Source organism: Rattus norvegicus, chromosome 5 (genome assembly GCF_036323735.1).
Source record: "Rattus norvegicus strain BN/NHsdMcwi chromosome 5, GRCr8, whole genome shotgun sequence".
In the NCBI taxonomy this organism is placed as follows: Eukaryota; Metazoa; Chordata; class Mammalia; order Rodentia; family Muridae; genus Rattus; species Rattus norvegicus.
Genome location: NC_086023.1, coordinates 92,717,576 through 92,736,876, shown reverse-complemented (window position 1 = coordinate 92,736,876; position 19,301 = coordinate 92,717,576). Strand labels below are relative to the sequence as shown.

The following is a 19,301-nucleotide window of genomic DNA, read 5'->3' as shown; positions in this document are numbered from 1 at the left end:
CTAGTGTGGCAGAAACCTCCGGGACTCTATGATGAACACTCTAATGAGAAATCCTAGTAACGGAGGATATAGAATTCGAACTGGACATTTCTTCCAGCCAGGCAGGGCTTTCAGTGATGGGACTGAGTTGCGTTCATTTGAATTGTTGCTGAGAGGGTTCCCGTAGAGATCCCTAAACAACCCAAGTTGATGTTAGGACAGAGGGTCAGGCTACTGACAAAGAAACCAGGACAACAACTCAGCCACACAACGTTTGACCTACAATATCTCTTTCTTGCAAGCTATGGTGAGACAATAGTGGCACACAACTTCTGGGAGTGATCAATGAATGTTAACTTGAGATTCACACCTTGAGAAGGATTCCATGCCCCAAATTCCCTGTATGACCAGAATATGGAAACTGGAAAACCTATAAACCTAGGGCAGAATCAAACATGACTGGTCAAAACAAATCAAAAACAAAACACCAACCAAACAAAAGAGAAACGGGAGAAAAACAAAAAAAGAAAAGAAAAAAGAAATGAATTCTAATGATATTCTGCTATAGTTATAGATCAGTACCTTGTCCAGACCTCATCAGAAAGGCTTCCTCAGGCAGCAGATACAAGCAGCTGTAGGGAGTAAGAGTCAACTATTATGCAGAGAATCTAAATTTGTGGTCTCCAATGGGTTCCTCCCCTTAGAGCTTAGGGAGCCTCATGAAGACAGGGAGGGGAGATTGAAGGAGTCAGAGGAGATGGAGGATGCCAGGAGAACATGACTGCTTGAATCAGTTATGCAGGGATCATATCTGTTCATGGAGACTGAAAATACAAGCATAAGGCCTGTAAAGATTTGCACTAGATCCTCTGTGTATATGCTGTAACTGTTAGTTTGGTGTTTTGTGGGACTCCTACCACAAGAAGCAAGTGTGTCTTTGACTCTTTTATCTGCTCTTGGAACTCTTTTCCTTCTGTTGGGTTGTTTTGTCCAGCCTTGATATGTGGGCTTTTTTCTTGTCTTATTGTATCTTATTTTGTTGTGGTTGGTTGTTGTCGTTTGGAGGCTTACTCTTTTCTAAAGAGAAATGGAAGGAGAGTGACTCTTCTCATTTACAAATGGTTTTATCAACTGAAGATGTCTTCTGGGTTAGGAATAGGGGCTTGTGTGCATTTTCCTTCTTGTATTTGGCCTGTCATAGGCCTGTGCAGGCTCTGTACATACAATCATAATCTCTGTGAGTTCACTCTTGCATCAATCTTATTGTGTCTAGAAGACCTTATTTCCTTATGGTCCTTCATCTCCTCAGGCACTTATCCTCTCTACTTCTTTCACAGAGTTCACTAAGCCAAAAATAGAGTGGCATTAAACTTAGGACCAAGCATTTCAAGGTTTCTCACTCTATACATTGTCTGGCTGTGAGTCTCTGTATTTATATCTGTCTTTTACAGAAGGAAGCATCTCTGATGATGGCAAAGCAAGACACTGACATATAAATATAGCAGACAGTGAACTGGAATCCAGTTTGTTGCTACATAATTTTATCAGAACAGTAATATTTATCTTTTGCTCAGGTTGCTGGCCTAACTGGTCTCAGGATCTTTACCACCCAAGCAGTGTAGGAGATGGATTTCGTCTTACAGTGGACCCTAAATCCAACCAGATTTTTCTTGGTCACACCAAAGCTTCATTCCTCTAGTCCATTAGCACATTTTACATGCAGCTCACCATTGTAGATCAACAGGTTTGTATCAGGATTGCTGTTTACCTTTCTTGTTTGATAGCATGCAGAGTGCCTACCAGTATGGTGAACACTCACGAGTAGGGGTGAAGATTCTAGTTTGACACCAGCTTGACTTCTTCATATTTTGTGACTTGTGTAGGTGTTGTCTTAAGCAACAGGGTCTCACATTCAGAAGATCAATAGATAGGTTTGGCAATAGCCTGGGTTAACCGAGAGTTCCAATGATGAACCTTTGATCAACAATTCAGTTAAATGAAACCCATTTTTAGAATTAAGGCTATCATGTGGGGATAAGAGTTGTCTAACTGGGCCTGTCTTTAGCATTTTGTTATTGCATGATTTTATATATATATACATACATATAATCATCATCATATAAATATAAATCATATATATATGATTTCTATATGATCCTGAAAACAGCTTTTAGTTAGTTGTACTTCTTGAATTCCATACTTCACAACCTTCTTTTCTCTCCTTTTCCATGTAATTCTCCTATTACAGTCCTGCCCATGTATCTATAATTATCTACTCTATTTTTCTTTTCTAGGATGATTAAATTCTCCCCACAAATACCTTAACCTATACTTAGCCTCAGTGTGATGTGATTATTCTAAGGTTATATCCATATATGTTGTAATAGTTAAACTGTATATGATTTTTAGCTTAAACCAAAAGAAACAAGATGTAATGGAATTCTAATCAAGCAACATGGCTGCTCTGGCTGGAGTATACACATTTAATCATTTGGCTGGAATACACACATGCTCAAACAGTGACATCTAATTCAAGTGCTGAAAAAGAATAAAAAAATTTGGCAGAATAAGTCAGAGATAGAATATGCCCAACTTTCCCAAGAACAGATAAGAAAGAGAGGCTACTTAAGAGCATTGCAGAGTAAGGAGGGGAGAGCAGTTCAGTGAGTGCAGTTCAGTTGAGTTCAGGCAATGAAGTGGAGTTCAGCTGAGTGCAGTACAGTGAAGCTCAGTAGAATCAGTTGAGTTCAGTTGAGTAAATGTAGTTCCACTTATTTCTGTTCAGTTCAGCTTGTGGAGTCAGTACAGTGCAGTTTAGTTCAAGAAAGTCAGAGGGACTTTTTTTGTTTGTTTTGTTTTCAAGCAAAGCAATTCAGTGAGAAGCTGAGAGAAGCCAGTTTGAACCAGTCCAGTTAGACAGGAGTTTTGAGATAAACTTTTTTATCTCAAACTTTTGAGATAAAGCTTTGAGTAAGTTGAACCAGCAAGTCATAGTTCAGAAATAACTACAAAGGGTGAGCTTATTTATCAGTGAGCCTCTAGGATGACAATTACACATGGGGAATAAAAGTTACTTTTACACATATATAAATAAATATATACCATATTTAGTGTTTTATTTAGGGGCGGTTCTAGGTTACCTCACTCAGGATAATTTTTTTACTTCATTCATTTATCTGTGAATTCAATGATTTCGTTTTGTCAATGGCTGAGTAATAGTCCATTGTTTAAATGTACCTAAAACACTTTCTCCATTCACCTATTGATAGACATTTTGGCTGTTTCCAATTTCTGTCTATTATTAATAAGGTAGCAATAAATATATTAGTGCAAGTGTCTGTGTAGTGGGGTGTGGAGTTTATTGAGAATATGCCCAAGACTCATATAACTGGATCTTGAGGTAGGTCTATTCCCTGCTTCCTGAGAAACTGCCTATCTAATTTTCATAGTGACTGTAAACATTTTCCCTCCCACCAGCAATGTTCTCCTTATGCCATATCTTGGTATTTTGATTGGTATACACTTCATATTCATCAAAGGGAAAATCCTCCCAGAGAAAGTCTCAATTCTGAACATATATGCCTCAAGTGCAAGGGCACCCACATTCATAAAAAAACTTTACTAATGCTCAAAACACACATTGAACCCCACACAATAATATTGGGAGACTTCAACACCCCACTCTCACCAATAATGAGGTCATTGAAACAGTAACTAAATAGAGACACAGTGAAAATAATAGAGGGTATGAACCAAATGAATTTAACAGATATATACAAAGCTGTTTTATTGGGTCCATTTGCTTGGAGTATTTTTTCCCATTCATTTCCCCTTAGATAATGTCTATCCTTTATATAAAGTGTGTTTCTTTGATTCAGTAGAAGAATAGATATTGGTTTTGGACTCAATCTCTTCTTATCTTATTGTTTGATTTCAAGACAGAATTTCTTTGTGTAGCCCTGACTGTCTTGGAACTCATTCCATAAACCAGGCTGGCCCCAAACTCACAGAGATCCACCTGCCTCTGCCTCACGAGTAATGGCATTAAAGATGTGCCACTATCATCACCCACCTATACCTAATCTCTTAATCTGTATCTCTTTATTGGCAAACTGAGTCCAGTGATCTTGAGAATTAATATGGAGCAATGTTTGGAGATTTGCATATTTGTATTGCTTTTTACACGGGTTTGTTTTTCCCCTCTGAAAAATGGTCTGAAATGCAGCCAATAACGAACAGAACAATAATTTCTACAAAAGAATTCAGCAGCCCTACTACTGGGGTAGTACTGGCCTTGAGAAATGCAATACAGCTGAGGCATGAGACAAAGACTTCAAAATAGCTAAAAGAATAGTAGAGTAAAATGAAAGAAATGTTCAAGACAAGAATATGGAAATAGATTCAATAAAGAAATCTCATGCTGATATAAACTGGAAATGAACTTAAGAACTCTAATAGGAATCTCAATGGTAACTGTCACTAACAGAATATAAGAAATTGAAGACAGAATCTCAGTCATTAAGAACTAGAAGAAGGGTTGGGGATTTAGCTCAGTGGTAGAGCGCTTGTCCAGCAAGCACAAGGCCCTGGGTTTGGTCCCCAGCTCTAAAAAAAAAAGAAAAAAAAAAAACTAGAAGAAACTGGATGAAAGGCATAGAAAATATTTTTTGAATCGGAATTTGTTGAAATTTGTTGAATGCTGGTCTGAAGTTATTTCTTATTTTCCCCCTCCTTGTGTGTGTTTAACCTCTTTAAGTTAAAGTCTTTCTTCTAGTGTCTATTGTAGAGATGGATTTGTAGATAAATATTGCCTAAATTTGGTTTCTGGTGGACTTTTGCTAGATATAGTAGCCTTGGCTGCCACCTGTAGTTTCTTAGAGTCTACAAAAAAATCTTTCAAGGTCCTTGTGTTTAACAGTCCCATTGAAAAATCAGATGCTATTCTATGCGGTCTGCCTTTATGTGTTGCTTAGTCTGTTTCTCTTTTAGCTTTTAATATTTCCTTCTTTTATGTATTTATTATTCTGACTTTTATGTATTTTATATTCTGTGGAGAATTTATTTTAAGGCTCAGTCTTTGGGATATTATATATGCTTCCTGTGTCTTAATACATACCTCCTTCTTTAGCTTAAGGGAATTTCAACAAATTCTGATTCACAAAAATATTTTCTATGCCTTTCACCTGGGTTTCTTCTAGTTTTTAATGACAGATTCTGTCTTCCATTTCTTATATTCTGTTGTGACAGTTACTTCTGAGATTCCTATTAGAGTTCTTAGGTTCATTTCCAGTTTATATCAGCATGAGATTTCTTTACTGAATCTATTTTCACATTCTTGTCTTGAACATTTTTTTCATTCTACTCCACTAATTTTTTTCAGATATTTTGAAGTCTTTGTCTCATGCTTCAGCTGTATTGCATTTCTCAAGGTCAGTACTACCCCAGTAGTAGGGCTACTGAACTCTTTTGGAGAAATTATTGTTCCATATGTTATTGGTTGCATTTTTATGCTTGAAATTAACAAATCTTATTTGGGATGTGTTGTCTCCGTCTCCATCCTGCCGAAAGGAGCGATATCACGATGTTCTTCTCAAAGCAGTTTATTCAGGAAACTTACAGCATGCAAGCAGAAATCTTACTTTTCTTTTCTCTCTCTCCCTCCCAGCCCCCAGCACACTCCCTTATATCCTCCCTCAACTCCGCCTCCTCAGTCTAGACTGTGTAATCTCAGTTCATAGGTCCACGTCACGTGGCCTGATCTTGCGTCTTGGTGCGCTTGCGCAGCTCTCACAATGGACGTGGCTAGTTTCAGGTGTGTGAGGAAGTCAGGTGCTAGTCACGAGACTTAGCTGCAGTCCCGGGTTCCATCTTGGGACTGCCGCCACACCCGCTCCCCACAAGGATGATTGTAATGTTAGGTGTTGATATCTGATCTTTTCTTTCAAAACCAAGCGGTAGGTTTTCTCGTCTTTCTTTTGTTATTACCCTTTCTGGACCTAAGGAATGCTTAGTGGTGGTTAACTGCATGGTATAGAATACTTTTGAGTCCCTGCAAGTTGTAAATATGGGGATCATGGTAGAACTTTTTTCTAGGTATTGGAAGCAGACGTGCATGAATAGGGGTGGATTAAAAGGGCAGGGAGCTAAGATGATCAACATGAAGAAGGTAGGCTGGGTCTAGTATATGAATTTGATTTCCTGGCCCATGTGGCCAGTGGGTTGCTAAGGAAAGTGTATCTATAGTGTTGGTGGATGAGACAAAGGGAAGGGATAAGGCTGCAAGAGAAGGAGTGGAAGTAGTGACAGAGAGGTAGTAGAGGCTTCAGCAGGTGGTCTGCTACCTTCTTTTTACTTTTAACTACTATATGCTTGTTTCTCTTTCTGTGTAGGTATGTGTGCATGTATGCAGGTAATATTGAAGTTACACAATAACTGTACTGGACTGGGTGGTAAGAATTGAACTCAGGTCCTCGGCAACAATACTATATTTTTTAAACTAGAGCTATGATGAGACATATCTCCAGCTCCTTAATTTCTTATTTAGTATAAATATGAGATGGGACAATTAAAATGATCTTAGAACTGACTTTGCCTCCATGGTTTGATATTCCACATTGACTATATAGATTTGCTTAACTTTGGACAACCAATTCACAATAAAGACACCCTAGATTAATATTCATAGAAAATCAACGTAATCGTGTATACAGTGACTTCCAGTCCTTTTCTTTCTTTCTTTCTTTTCTTTTTTTTTTTTTTTGAGGTTTAACATCAGTCTTTTATCCTGTCACACTGCATAATGACAAGTCACACACTTTGATCTTATGTTGGTAGTGGCAACTTACAATGCGTCGAATGATTTGGGTGAGCACCAGGCTAGCTCCAAAGAACAGATACTTTCACTCCTCAGGTCTGATTCCATCAGAACCCTGTACAGATAGTAGTTGGCAGGGACTGCTTTTATCTGAGTGCACACCATCTTCAAATGGAATTATAAAAACATATTTACATATGTTCCACAGTGCTTTCATCAGAAGCAAGGGGGATTATACATAGGGCTGTGCAAAATTCAAAAGAATTGTATCCTTTTGAGAAAGTTCAGAGTCCATCAAACACACACACACACACACACACACACGCACACGCACAAAAATCACCTGTGTCTCTGAGAAGTGCCAGGTGTGCTCAAGGACTACCTCTGAACCAGCAAGTACTGTGACTGTAAGTCAGTTATCTGATTTCAAGAGAGCCACAGGTCCAGGAGATCTCCTGGCTGTCCAGTCCCCAGAACCTGGAAGGAGGCTCTCTTTGTGGTCCTGCAACCAAGTATTGCTTGTGATTCTGGCCTAGCAGTCCTACAGAATTGGTCTCAATTTGAGATGGTCAAGACAAGACAGGACTCTTCTGGGGAGGTCAAATACAGAATAAAACAAGAACTTCTCACACAGTAGAGACTGAATAATGCACAGGACCTGGCAACTGAGATGGTGGGCCACTGTCACACGACAGCCAGAAAGGAAGAACAGCAGAGGGTAAGAGTCCAGTTGCAGGCCTGCCTCATACCCTTGGGCAGGAGCTGGGGTACAGAGGGTGGGTCCATTCCAGGAGGACTTCTGTTCCCACAGCCTGCCTGTTGCTCAAAAAACTGTAGAGAGCGGCGCGGCGAAACAAAGATGGCACCGACATCCAGCCTTGTCTGGATATAAACGACTTACTGCGCATGTGCAGGCTTGTCCCCTTGCTAGGGCTCCCTCTAGTGGTGAACAGCGGTACTGCACATGTGCGGTTTATGCACCAGGTGTCAGTTGACCGTTAATATGCTAATGAGGTGATTCATTCTCCGCCAATCCCTGGAGGACAAGTAGTGGGGTGATCCAAGCCCCACCAATCCCTGAGAGATAATTAGCATACTGTTGTCTATATAAGCCGAGCAATTTTGCTGCTCGGAGTCCCTGTTCAAGAGAGCTGTAACACTGAGAAGAGCTGTAACACTAAGAAGAGCTGTAACACAGTAAAGGCTTGCTCCCAGAAGAATCCTGTTGCCGCGTGTCGTTCTTGCTGGCGGGACATTGGGCGCGCGACAAAAAACCACTGTGTGCTACTTTGAAAGATTGTAATATATTCTGTGGAAAACATTCAGCAAAGCAAAAACCCTCCCTGGGCCCTCCCGCAGTATGCAAGCAGTGGAATGGTCTGGAATTCTGCAGCTCTGGAAATGTCTCTGGCTCATTCCTTGAGGTATACTTGGGAAGAACCTGTTCCAGGATGGTTCTGGATGAGACCGGCATCCTTTCAGGGAAGATCACTTCAAATTCAATGACACAGTCTCTGTGCTTCTCAGGTGTTTTGGGGAGAGGGAAGCCTTCTCCAGGAACTTTCTGCTGCATTCTAGGCCTGACGACACCTTTTTATACAACAGGGATGGTCCTGCCATCCAGAGTAGGGATATTGAAACTGCAACCACAGAGAGCCTTCTGAAGGCTAATCCTGACTGGATAAATGACATCAGAACCAGCTTTCTTGAAGATATTATGTGGATTGTCCTTTAAAACAAAGATGATGTCAGCTGGAATGTTGTTAGAGGTCTGGTTCCCTTCCTTAGGAAAGGTGATTTTGGTCCCTTTTTTCCAGCCCCTCTTCACTTCGATGGTCAGGATCTTATCTTCATTTCTAATGCTCTTTCCATCAGGGTTCAACCGCTTGTTGCTAGTCAGGGATTTCCATCCTCTTAGTACAGCCTCTGTAGATCTCTTCAAGGGAGACCTGAAGGTCGTGGGTGACTGGGGAATTTTGCTTCCTCTGGTGGGCTCTTGAGTAGGGTGGGAAAATCCAAAGTTTACATTGGTGAAGCCACCCTTACCCACTGGAAAGCCAGATAATGGGTCATCGATTACCATGCCTTCTTCCCCATTGCGCTACCCAAAATAGGTATCAAATGGGTTCTTGCCACCGAAGAACTCATCAAACATGTCATGAGGGTCTCCATGGAATGTGTAGCTAAAAGAGGTACCGTTAGCACCTCCACAGCTCCAGCCACTGGGGTGACCTCCCTTCAGGTCTTCCTCTCCATAGCGGTCAAAAATCTAATGCCTGGGGAGGGTGGCTGAGCAGGTGGTACGCTTCGGCGATCGGGTCGGAAGTGCTACAGCCCAGGCTCAGAGTATGGTCCTTGCCTATGGCCACTGACACCCAGCTGTTGCCTCCTCTGGCCAACTTGCCAATCGTGATGGCATTAGTTTAATTATGGGTGCTTTATACATTTTCCACCTAAAATATAAGGTGCAGTTAACCAAGTACTATAAGTAAGTAGAAACAATCACATCTAGGAAAAATAATCTCCAGTGGAATGTTCCATAAAACACAAGTCCCCCAAATTTGTGTATATCTTCGAATTGCTAGAGACATAATTTACATGTTTTGTTCCAAATCTACTGTTGCTATAATGTATTATTTTAATGTAGAGACTTATAGATGGATGCCAAAACCATTTGTTCATTAACTTTCTCCTGATTAGAATCAAAACAACTGAAAAATAGCTCCCTTGCTCCAGAGTAGTGGGAATTACTGTATTTCTTTGATTTCCTCCACAGACTCAGGATTAGAACTTTATACATCCTAGGCACTTTATGATGCTTGTAAATATAGTGGCAGTGACACTGTGTAACTGTGCTCACCTAAAAACATTCCTCATAAAGTAAAACATAAAGGGTAAAAATAGATGCCACTTTTACCAAGTTCAGTTTCCCAAAGATTAGTTTCATTGAGAACCAAAGGAAAGAAATATCTTTCAATTACACATAATAAATCTGTATTCAAGTACCACCCCATTTCTGAAGCTCTGGCAAGAATACTAACATTCTGTAAGATGCTTGCCTCAGGACCATTATATGTATTACTGTGTCTCAGTGACACATCTTGTAATGTGATTTACATAATCATTTTAACCAAAAAATGAAGATGTAAAATGTATTTCAGCAATATTCTGGTCTTAGCTCTTTATTTTATATAAGATAGGATTGAAGCCACAGGGGCTAAACAAGCTCTTCAATTTCACTTTGCTAATTAATGGCAAAATTGGTAGCATCAGTTTCCAGCATCAGGTTGAATGCTCTTTGCCTTCTTCCACACTTCTCATACATTTCCAGCAAAGTCAGGTCTGCCATAAGATCAGATTGACTTTGAGTAAAAGCAGAGCTTTCCCTTACCTTTGAATCGACTTAGTTCTCCCACCGTACCCTTACACAGCACTATGTAGATGAAGAAGAGTGAGCCTAAGGAGGTGATTACCCAGGTACCGTTCACATAAGTAATTATGTTGGGATTTTTTCACCACTTTTTAAATTTTTTTCTAGGTAACTGTTTTATAATTAATTAATCCATTATTTGTCAATATATTTTCATTAAAATATTCTTTATTTCAGTTTGAATGTTTGAATACAATTTGAGTATAGAAAATGCAAGTGTGTTATAGTCCTATTGATCCTTATAAAATCTAAATGAGTGTTCATTGAGACTTGATGGGAATAACATAGCAAAACTGTTACTATATATGTTATACCATATTTTTTATATATCATTCAGATAACCAAGAAAGGCAGTTTTAAAAAAATGTTCATTTTGTACATAACTGGACGATGAATCTAAGTTTCCATGTAGTTATATGTTAGACAAATCATTGAGGTATGGTTTAATTTAATGTAATTTAAATGAAAAATTATATGTATTGCTTCCAAACACAGTATTAGATATCAACTCCCAAGGGTCACTGAGTACATCTTTAGGTAACCTTAAGAACCATCTGAAGATGTAAGAGATACTAGGACTTTGGATCCTTGAATGTTGCTGTGTAACAGCAGTATGAATCATACATGTCAACATATATAGTTATGGTTATTGTTATATTAGTTATATTTATAGTTGTAGTTCTAGAATAGCATAAACCTAGTGGCCCTATGAAAAGGGAATCCCTCTGAAATCAAAGTTCTCCTTATAGTGAAGTCATGGTATTAACATTCATAAAGAGACACTTTAAATGCAAATTATAAAAGTTTTTCAGAGGAAGGATGTTGGAATTTGAACTTAGAACATCATGCATGTTAAATACATGCCAATGCCCTGTATCCTCAACCTCCATTATTACTTTTTTTAAACATTTCATCTTTCAAGAAAATGGCAAAGGAAATGACATTACAATGTTTTTATGTAGGTAAAAATTTAAAACTAAATGTATATATATAAAATTTTGAGTTGTGGAGCTGGAGTGATGGTTCAGCAATTAAGAGCACTCTCTGCAAATGTGGTACATCTACACAATGGAATATTACTCAGCTATCAAAAACAATGACTTTATGAAATTCATAGGCCAATGGATGGAACTGGAAAATAACATCCTGAGTGAGCTAACCCAATCACAGAGAAACACACATGGTATGCACTCATTGATAAGTGGCTATTAGCCCAAATTCTTGAATTGCCCTAGATGCACAGAACACATGAAAATCAAGAGGGATGACCAAAATGTGAATGCTTCACTCCTTCTTTAAAAGGGGAACAAGAATACCCTTGGCAGGGAATAGGGAGGCAAAGTTTAGAACAGAGGCAGAAGGAACACTCATTAAGAGCCAGCCCCACATGTGGCCCATACATATACAGTCACCAAACTAGATAAGATGGATGAAGCAATGAAGTGCAGGCCGACAGGAACCGGATGTAGATCTCTCCTGAGAGACACAGCCAGAATGTAGAAAAAACATAGGTGAATGCCATCATTAAACCACTGAACTGAGAACGGGACCCCCGTTGAAGGAGTGAAAGGACTGAAAGAGCTTGAAGGGGCTCGAGACCCCATATGAACAACAATGCCAACCAACCAGAGCTTCCAGGGACTAAGCCACTACCCAAAGGCTATAATACATAGACTGACCCTGCGCTCCAACTGAATAGGTAGCAATGAATAGCTTAGTAAGAGCAGCAGTGGAAGGGGAAGCCCTTGGTTCTGCCAGGACTGAACCCCCAGTGAACATGTTGTTGCGAGGAGGGCGGTAATGGGGGAAGGATGGGGAGGGAACACCCACCCTATATTAATTGAAAAATAAGTTTGTACAATAGTAAGTTTTAGTTGTCCATTAAATAAGTCCTTAGAAAAGTTAACCAAACAGGAAATTTTACATGTTTTCAGAAGATTTACCTGTGGACACATAGGTATAAATGTGTCAGTGTTTGTTATGTTATAAAGTAATAAATTCAGATTATTATTTTTGTACTCTTTAAAATCACATTATGACTTAATGAGTGCTACTCATTAATTGCTCTTACCTTTTACAGTTTGTTCATAAAACTGTTTTAATAGAAAATTATTTTTAATATCTCCATTTTGTTTTTGAAAGTGGGTTTTATGTTTTTATCTCTTATCTCTGAGTCTTACAAACTTGGTCCTGTTTCTCTGTAGATCAAAAGAAGAAGGAATAGGAAAAATTCTCTTGATATTCAGAAAAGAGTACTTGAATCTGCATGTGAAATATTTATTACTGGTTTCTTTATTTCTTTGAAGAACTTTTATCTGTATTGTAACAAGGAGTTTACCAGTTATGAAAATTTATTCTGTATGCATGTGTACATGAAATAAGGTGACTATCTTTTGTTTAATCAATTTTTTCATTTTTTCCTGATTTTGATTAGTTTATTAGTAGTGAAAATACATATCAAAAGTTAAAATTTATATCTAGTATATAGAAGACATTTCAGATACATCAAAGATCTTCTAGTCAGCTATATTAAATACAGCCAGAGAACAAAAGAACAAAAGAACTAAATAATTAAATAAAAGAATGAGGATAATAGCTGACCAAATAAATCTTAAAAACATTAGATATTACAATAAAATGGTCTGAATAGAAATTCTCGAACTGAGAAACAGTACAGAAATAGGCACACTTATGCTCAGAGGACACACAAGCTTTACTAGTCACTAAGAAATCCGCATGAAGTTTCTAACCCAGAATTGTTCCTGTCTAAAAGAACTACAGGGAAAGAAATGGAGAAGAGACTGAGGGAAAAATAATCCAGTGACTGGCCCAAATTAAGATCCATCTCAAGGGGAGGCTCCAAGGCCTGATGCTATTACTGATGCTATGATGTGCTTACAGATAGGAGCCTATCATGTCTGTCCTCTGAGAGACCCAATGAACAGCTGACTGAGACAGATTTAGATACATCCAGCCACTGGACTGAAGACAGAGACCCCTGTGATTAAAGTAGGGAAAGGCTGAAAGAAGCTGAGGAGGAGGGTGACCCCACAGGAAAACCAGCAGTCTCAATTAGTCCAGACCCTTGAAATCTCTCAGACATTGATCCACTAACCAGGCAGAATACATAAGCTGGTTTGAGGCCTGCAACACATAAGTAACAGAGACCTGGTCTGGTCTCAGTGGGAAAAAAATGCACCTAACCATCAAAAGACTTGAGGCCCCAGGGAGTGGGGAGGTTTGGTAGGGTAGGAGGAGGAATCCTCTTGGAGACAGGGGGAAGAGGAATGTGATGAGGAACTGTGGGAGGTGAGATCAGGAGGGGGCAATGACTGAACTGTAAAAAAGTAAAAATAATAAAAAGTTTTAAATATAACCCAGGTAAAACTTTCCTGGGTGTTTACTACTCTAGTTGGTGACATGAACCTGGGAGAGTGGGACCTTAAAATGTGGTAGACCAAAGTCTCTGGCAATAAATTAAAATTTCCTGCAGTAGTAAACTTTACTTAAAGTATCAGACAATTTATACTCTAAGGGTTAAGAAGATTCATCTGAATAAAGTGTACAGTCCCAAGGAAAAGACCCATGTGGCAAAAATCCCATGTTTTACCATAAAGGTTTATGAATAACAACAACTGAAGTAAATTCCTTCCTATTTGCAACACATGAAAGGAGCATGAAACACATTCTAAGAACAGGTCTGTGTTTGGAAAAAAAAAACTGAGGACACAAGACTCTTGTCTTGTTTTCCTGGGAATGTCTTACAAGCACTCAGAACTCTCACATGACTCCATTCTTGGACAGTATTAAGACAGAGGATGTGTATCAAAGGCTCTAAACTATCCCACAGAGATACTTGTACATCCCTGTTTATTAAGCACTATTTTGTGATAGTTAAAAAATTGTTGTCCATCAACATGTGACTGAATACAGAAAATACTGAAGCTATACAAATCGAGATTTTATTTAGCCATAAAAATATAATTATGGCGTTGAAAGAGAATGAAAGAACCACCATTCATTATATTAAGAGAAATTTTCTAAATTCAGAAGAAGACAACTGTTATTTTTTCTTTCATACTCAAAAAGTAGATTTTAAATTTGTGTGTCTGAGCATAGGTCTGTGTGTGTGTGTGTGTGTGTGTGTGTGTGTGTGTGTGTGTGTGTGTGTGTGAAAACTAAAAGTTTTAAACATTTTAAATCTCTTAAAAATTTACAAAGTAACTGGTAAGATTTTTCATATATATTTCATTTTGCTTGATTCTTTCTGCCCTGTTTTCCCTCAATTTTTGCTCTTCCCTTACTTGTCCCTGTTGTATTTTATTCCTAGTATTCTTTCCTCTTTTTCCATCATTGTCCCCTCCCCTCTTTTAAAGTCTCGCCATTGTAGCCTAATGGCCTGTTTATCATTTCCTGCTCTTCACTTCCATTTGCCTATACTTGAATGTACCTGCTTAACAACAAGAGATTTATGAAAGAAAACAGAGTGTTCATCTTCTTAAAGCCTGGGTTCTCTCAGGTAACACTTTATAACTTTACCCCTTTTCCTGAAAATTTCATAATTTCATTATATCTGAATAAAAGTCCATTGTATGTATGAATTGTGTTTTTACTATATATTCATCTGTAGATGGTCACCAAGACTAATTGCATTTACAGATGATTGTAAAACTGGTGATGATAAACATAAACGTGTAAGTACAGTCTTTTGGGTATATTTCAGAAGTAATGCACGTGGTCATATGGTAGTTCTACTTTTATTTTTCTGAGAATTCTCAATTATCGCAATAATGATAGGACTAGATGACATTCCTCTAGTGAGTAAGAGTTCTTTCCCCATATCCTTGCTGTATTTTCTTTCCTTTTTATTTTTTCTTTTTTGTATTTTCACATTTTTAAAAAATTCTCTCATACATTATTTTCCAGCTGCTGCTGCAGCTATCCTCTTCTTATCCTTCCTAAGGCTCTAACCCCCAGCTTTGCTTTTCTCTAGATCCACCCTCTCTGGGTTTTCCCTTATAAAAGGGCAAGCCTGTCAATGACATCAAACAAACATAATATAACAAGCTATAATATGACCAGTCAAATACCATTATGTCAAGGTTGGACAACCCTGTAGGAGGAAAATGGTCCCAAAAGCAGACATAAGAGTCAGAGCCATTTCCTGCCTCCATTGTTAGTATCCCAACAAGGACACCAAGCTGTACATCATAAGCATAACTTATATATAGTGGATTTGTCAGACCCCTACAGACTCCCTGATCTCGGTGAGTCTCATGAGCTCTTGTCAGTTGATTCTGTGAGCCATGTTTTCCTGGTGTTCCTAATCCCTCTGGTTCCTCTGATCATTCCTACTTCTATGCCCTCAGTGTAATTCCCCAAGCTTTCTTAAATGTTTGTTTGTAGGGCTCTGCATTTGCTTGATGTTATCTCTCTGGTCTCTTTGATGATAATTCTGCTAGAGTTTGGTCCCAAAACACTCTTCGGGCATGACAAACTATGGGGAGAAGGTTTTGTGGCTGGGTTGGTGATCCAATTCCTCTACTTGATGCCTTGCTTGGTTACTGAAGATGGCTGATTCAGGCTCCATATCCCCCATTACTAGTAATCTTTGATAGTGTCATCATTCCATGGAGTTTTTATTGTACTAGGTTTCTGCCTTGCCCCTGAATTATTCTTCAATTCCAGTCGTTTATCTAAATATTTTCACAGTTCCTCCACTGCTTCCTGATCCCTCCTGTTCCCAATCTCACCCAACTCCAGTCCATCTGCAAAATCTACTTAATTTCCTCCTCCCAGGGAGATCCTTGCATCCCTCATTAAGCCCTCATTGTTACTTAGCTTTTTTGGGCCTATGGACTGTAACATAATTTTTTTTTCAAGTTTTTCTTTCTGAGTCTGGGTTACTTCATGCAGGATGATTATTTTTTTAGTTCCATCCATTTGCCTTTAAATGTTACAATGTCATTGTTTTTAATGGCTAATACTACATTTTGCAAATGTATAGCATTTTCTTTATCCATTCTTCCTTTGAGGGACATCAAGGTTGTTTCTAGTGTCTGGATATTATGAATAAAACTGTGAACAGTGTTGAACAAGTGTTTATATGATAGGATAGAACATCTTTTGTTGTGGTTTGCCCTGGCGTTATCTGTATTTTGATGCTAATTCCACTGATCCAAGGACAGCTGCCTAGTCTGTACTCAGGAATCAGGTGACTTCTCCCCATTGAATTTGTAAAATACAGGTGAGGGACAGGTACAGGATAGAAGGAGGCCTGTCATTGGAGAAGAAAGGATGGGCAGGAGAGAAGTTTGAAGGAAGAAGAGGAGTCTGGAATGGGAAGGAAGAAGAGACAGGAGGGAGAGGGAGAGAAGCCATGGCAGCTGATGTTTTGATTCTGCTTTGTGTGTTCACAGATTGTTATTAATGTTCTTAAGGGATGGATGTGTATTGGGTTTTATATGCTTAAGTGGGCAATTATTTCTTATCAATTGGGCCAGAGGTTATTGTGTTGTGTGTTCTTTCATGTAGCAATTTAAGTGTAAATATAATTTTAGGCGGCTGGTCTGGGCCACCACCAAGTTGGGATGTGTGTTTTCTGACATGGAAACCTGCCTTGGGAACTAGATAGGTAGAGAAATTGCTGCCAGGCTCAAAGAGAGGCCTTTGACAGTGTGATATGGGGTGGAGCAGAGCGGGTGAGACACTTTGCTGACTGAGAATTAAGAAATCCAGCAGTTATCTTGGAGCACTGAGGTGCTGGATCTAAGTGGGGATAAAAGACAATCATACTTTTTTTATTTTTTATATTTTTACAACAACAGATGGAAAACCAACCTGTGGGCTAGAATCCACTAGTAATCCTAAGAATTGAGAAAAAGTTTTATTTTCTAAGTAAGAGGAGGCCAGGGCCATGTTAAGTCAGGTGTTAAGTCATCCCCACATGATTCAGGTAATCTCTTTACTCTCTTCTTTCTAAAAACAAACTTAATCACCTTTTAGTAATACCTGTCATTAAGAAGTAGCTCAGGGGGTGGGGGGGTGGAATTTAAACAAAGAAACAGGGAAGTAGCCTGAGCTGACAGGTTGTAGATCCCCTGCTGTGTGATAAGTAATGGCAGATCAGAGAATTAGAGATTAAAAGCTGCTTTTTAAGGAAAGCTGTCTAAAAAGTCTTTCAGGATACTCATATTCCTCATATTCTGTGGGCTCCTTGGGAATTTTGGGTTCAAATCCTAGTTAGACAAGCTACTTCTTAATGACAGGTATTACTAAAAGGTGATTAAGTTTGTTTTTAGAAAGAAGAGAGTAAAGAGATTACCTGAATCATGTGGGGATTTTCATCCATGGTTTGGAACTTAGATAGGGAAAAATTAGTCACTGACTCCAAGTAGAAAGTTGTGATAAATGGCTGTAACACCAGGCAGAGTGAATACAGATATATATTATAGAAGTTATTAAGGTCAAATAAAAATCCATTGCTCCAGGTAGAGAGTTTAACAGATGGATATATTTTGGGCAAAAGTCCTGAGTTTTAAGTTGCTTATTGGTTTTAGAACTGATAGAAGGTGTTTATGTTTGTTTTAAGGAGAGTACAGAGATTATATGAGTCACATGGGGATTTTCATCCATGGTTAGGAAATTAGATAGGGAAAAATTAGTCACTGACTCCAAGTTGAGTATTGTGATATTTACAAGTTATTAAGGTTAAATAAAATCTGTGGCTCTGAGTAGAGAGCTTAACAGATGGATATATTTTGGGCTAAATTTCTGGTTTGATACGTTGCTTATTGGTATTAGAATTGATAGAAGGTGTTTAGTTTGTTTTATGAATTTCCTGCTAAAGGCCACATGGCTTGTTGATGCCGGCTAGTGAGGGTTTGTGGTTACTTTTGATATTTACCGCAACAGGAAGCTCGGATTCTCTTAATGTGGGCTCCACGGGAATTTTGGGCTCATTTCCTGATATCATAGAGTACAAAAGCCTATCAAGCTCATTGTTTAATCTTACTTCCTTTTTTTTTTAAAAAAAACTTGTTTAATCTTCATAATGGGTCTGACTTTGAGTTTTATGGTTATATTATTACTCTGAGAGAGAGTGCAAGATACAAGCTTTTCTGGTTACAGACTAAGGAACACAGTATTTTGGGAGAAAGATTTTGTCTTTGTGTTTTTAAAAAGTGTGATGAGATTCTGGAAACCTCACAGAGTCATACTGATCAGATTTGATAGAGGTAGACCACCTGAAAAATTAGATTCAGGAGAATCAAACAAAAAGATATCTTGATTCTAAACTTTTGTCTTAAGAGTTGTATTTGCCAGAGTGTGCATACTTGGATTCCTAGTCTCAAGGGCTTTCAACTGGGTCCAGTCAGGACACATAAGCTACAGCATTTGCTTCATTCTTCCTACCTCCTACCCCTAAGGATATCTCAACGCCTATGTACAGCTTGAAGAAGTTATGGAGGAGTCGCTGCCCCAATTCCCTGAACTTTTTGGGGGCTGAAAGTGGTTATTCTAAAGTTGTTTTTATGAGGAATTTAAAACTGGTTGTGATTTAACAAGGAGGAATTCGCTAGATTGACTTGTACAGTCATAGTCTCATTTGGTAACTAAGCTAAAATCATATCTTTGATTTGGTATAGAATTTATTTGTCAAAAAAGTATAAAAGTACAAGGTTTAAGCCAGTCCTTCTATTAATGTCATTACGAACTACTGAGTTGATTACACACGTGAGTTAAGGGCCAAAATAGCAAATTCATGGCTCTGACTTTGTGAGAGTACTTTCAAGATAATATTAAAATATAAAGACAACGGTCCAGATTGTCTTATTCAGATAGATGGTTTTCAAAAACATCAGAAATCCACAAAATTTGATATTTAAAGTTATTTATCATTTGTTGAGACATGTCTGCTCCTAATAGTTCCCCTTTGGCAGATTTAATGAAGACTTTTAACATCTCTATCTCCAGGTGAAGCAGTAATTTGTGGCTAGGCAGCCACTGGACAAAACTGCGTATTTCATCTGTAGACTAATTCTGTCTATAAAAGGACAAATTATGCAGAATAGTTGA

The 19,301-nt window shown here is 38.5% G+C and overlaps 1 pseudogene; it reads right to left on the bottom strand.

Moving 5' to 3' along the window:
* On the bottom strand, nucleotides 1–8,963 carry LOC108351096 (dnaJ homolog subfamily B member 1 pseudogene; annotated as a pseudogene).
* Nucleotides 8,964–19,301: the final 10,338 nt, after the last annotated feature.